Genomic DNA, 3,702 nt, shown 5'->3' with positions numbered 1-3,702 from the left:
CCCTCCCCAAAGAGAGAGAGCCAGTTTGGTGTCGTGGTTAAGTACGCGGACTCTAATCTGGGAGAACCGGGTTTGATTCCCCACTCCTCCACTTGCACCTGGCTGGATGACCTTGGGCAAGCCGTAGTTCTGATAAGAGCTGTTCTCTCAGGAGCAGTCGTCGAAAGAGCTCTCTCAGCCCCACCTACCTCACAGGGTGTCTGTTGTGGGGAGGGGGGGTAGAAATCCAATCTCTTCTCTTCTTCAAAGCACGCCCTCCCCGGGCTCCACCCCACACATCTCCAGGAATTTCTCAATGCAGACTTGGCAACACTAAATATTACCCCCCTCATAACTTTCTAGTTCCTCTGAACAGGGCCCATGCACAAGGCAGAGGGAGAACTCCCCATCCAGTCTGACCCAAGCCCAGAATCCAAACTTTCATCCTGCTTATCTATACACCAAAGTAATCTTTCAGCAGCTGCGAAGAGCAGAGCAAATTATTCAAGATGGGTAGCCGTCTTTGTCCATAGCAGTAGAAAAGAGCAGGGGTCATTTCCTGCAGGAGCGCACAGGAGCGGAGCTCCGGCAGTAAAGAGCCCAGGGGGTGGGCACATGCAACAAGCCCCGCCCCCTGCTCCCAGCAGCCCTCAGTCAGAGCAAGAAGCAGGCAGGTAAGCTGCAGAGCCCCCCCATCCATAGATAGCAATCCACCTTTAAGGCCAGGGTTTATTCAGGTACAAGCTCTCCCTCCTCTGCGAGGACAGATCTGCATGTTCCTCCCCACCCCTCAATAGCTAGCAATCTAAAACAGTACAGTGGAGCCTGAGCGGTGGGTGTTGCCTTCTGACACACTTCCGGTGATGTCAGGGGGTGTGGCATATGCGAATGAGTTATGCTAATGAGCTCCTGCACCTCTTTTTGTACGAAATGACCCCTGGAAAAGAGTAAGAGTCCAGGAGCGCCTCGAAGACTAACAACATTTGTGGCAGGGGGAGGAGCTTCCGTGAGTTTTGTTCGTCCTTAAGGTGCTACCGTTTTCAAGGGGAGGCTGGACGACCATCTTTCGGGTATGTTGTAGGTACATAGGCCTCTCTTTCGGCTCTGCTCCTGCAGAGTGCAGGGGTTGGACTAGATGACCTCCAAGGTCCCTTCCAACTCTAACATTCTATGATTTTATACACGGGTCATTTCGTAGAAAAAGAGGTGCAGGAGCTCATTCGCATAACTTATTTGCATATGCCACACCCCCTTACATCACTGGAAGTGTGTCAGAAGGCAACACCCACCGCTCAGGCTCCACTGGACTGTTTTGGATTGCTAGCTATTGAGGGGGGGGGACGTGCAGATCTGTCCTCGCAGAGGAGGGAGAGCTTGTACCTGAATAAAACTTGGCCTTAAAGGTGCCACTGGACTGTTTTGGGCCGGGGGAGGGGAGAGCTCTGCAACTTACCTGGCTGCTTCTTGCTCTGACTAAGGGGTGCCGGGAGCAGGGGGCGGGGCTTGTTGCATGTGCCCGCCCCCTGGGCTCTTTACTGCCAGAGCTCCGCTCCTGTGCGCTCCTGCAGGAAATGACCCCTGATTCTATATATCTTAAGGGTGTGGGTTTTTGTTTTTTTTTGGATTATCATAGTTCATAAATATTTTAAGGTTTTTGTGACTAAACATATTTTCTGTCCTGGAATGGGAAGCGTAGCCAACCCATGGCGTCCCGCTGAAGACGCACAGTAAAAAAGAACGGCAGAAGGTGCACTAGTATCTGGAAAACGCGGGGCAGGGGTGGGCATCTGATCGTGGGAGCGCTGGTATCCGGTGGCATCCGGCGCCCATCCACGTCCCGACGCAAACCGGATGTTTTTCGTAAGTGCATGCGCACAAACACGTAACTGAAATCAGTGCTGCTCCGCGGAACTGCGCATGCGCACAAACACGAAACACTTGCTGCGCCGCTTCTTAGCCACGCTCCAGCATTGTCGCGTGATCGCCAGCTAACAGCCTAAGTGCGGAGACTCGGGGGACCGTGTGATCGGGCTACCGTGCTTTATTTTGCTCCTGGGCAAACAGCCACGCCTCCCCACCCCCCACGTTACCTGGCCCGTGTGACCGGGGCCTATATCTATCTCTTTCTTACACTCTAGATATTTTTATTGGGTTTTCTCAAAATAATAAATCAAAATAAATCACCAGCTAATTGTACATATTTAATAAAGAAAGCTTTCAGCAGCGTTTGTAGCAGGAACTCCTTTGCATATTAGGCGACACACCCCTAATGTAGCCATTCCTCCAAGAGCTTACAGTATCCCCTTTGAGAAGAGCTCTGTAAACTCTTGGAGGATTGGCTACATTAGGGGTGTGTCACCTAATATGCAAAGGAGTTCCTGCTACAAAAAGAGCCCTGGCACCCACTCAAAACTATACATCTTAAACTAAACCCCTCAAGTTGTATTTTTCCAGTTATACAGTTTGGTGTAGTGGTTTGGTGATTTTGAGAGCCAGTTTGGTGTAGTGCTTAAGTGCGCAGACTCTAATCTGGGAGAACCGGGTTTGATTCCCCACTCCTCCACTTGCACCTGGCTGGATGACCTTGGGCAAGCCGTAGTTCTGATAAGAGCTGTCCTTGGAAAAAAGCAGTTTCTGTCAGAGCTCTCTCAGCCCCACCTGCCTCCCAGGGTGTCTGTTGTGGGGAGGGGGAGGGAAAGGAGTTTGTAAGAGGCTCTGAGACTCCTTTGGGTAGTGAAGGGCGGGGTATAAATCCAGTCCAGTTTGGTGTAGTGGTTAAGTGCGCGGACTCCAATCTGGGAGAACCAGGTTTGATTCCCCACTCCTCCACTCGCAGCTGCTGGATGACCTTGGGCAAGCCATAGTTCTGTCAGAGGTGTTCTTGGGAAAGAGCAGTTTCTGTCAGAGCTCTCTCAGCCCCACCTACCTCACAGGGTGTCTGTTGTGGGGAGGGGAAGGGAAAGGAGTTTGTGAGCCGCTCTGAGACTCCTTCGGGTAGTGAAGGGCGGGGTATAAATCCAATCTCCTCTTCTTCTCTTTTAATCCACTTCTTTTCAAAAACAGCTTCATCCTTCCCTTTTAACATTAACGTTAATTTGTCCATTTCTGCAACTTCGAATATCTTCTGCATGGCTTTTGCCTTGTCTGGAACTTTATCTGTTTTCCAATATTTGGCGTAGAGAATTCTTGCAGAAATTTTCCTTCTTAACATGATACCAGATGTATATGGAAAAATAGTGAAAGCTTTGACGCTACATATTGTAACTGCTGCAATCTTTCCTGCACTCTCAAGCCGTCAGGCAAGGCGGGATAGAAATCGAAATACATAAACAAATAAATAAATACACAAATAAATAAATACATAAATAAATACATGTATTTCCTTTAATAAAAGTTACTTATTAGTTTTTGGAACTGACTGCTGACTCCGTGTAACTTTGTAAGTCTGTTGCCACACCTAGCCCCAAGCGTTGCTGTGTTAAAGCCCTGAGAATCCTATCCTTAATACGCTGAACTTGCAGGCTGTGGAAGGTCAGTAGTTCAGCAGTTCGAGACCCGGGTGTGCCGCATGATGGAGTGAGCTCCCCTCTCTAGTTCCAGCTCCTGCCAACCTAGCAGTTCAAAAGCAAGAAATTGCAAGTAGATAAATAGGGACCACTTCGGTGGGAAGGCAACAGCGTTCCGTGCGCCTCGGTGTTTAGTCATGCCGGCCACATGACCACG

The sequence above is a fragment of the Gekko japonicus genome, unplaced genomic scaffold, assembly GCF_001447785.1.
Source record: "Gekko japonicus isolate JY-2015 unplaced genomic scaffold, Gekko_japonicus_V1.1 scaffold6001, whole genome shotgun sequence".
Taxonomy (NCBI): Eukaryota; Metazoa; Chordata; class Lepidosauria; order Squamata; family Gekkonidae; genus Gekko; species Gekko japonicus.
The sequence above is the reverse complement of the archived record's forward strand: the minus strand, read 5'-3'. Positions refer to the sequence as shown.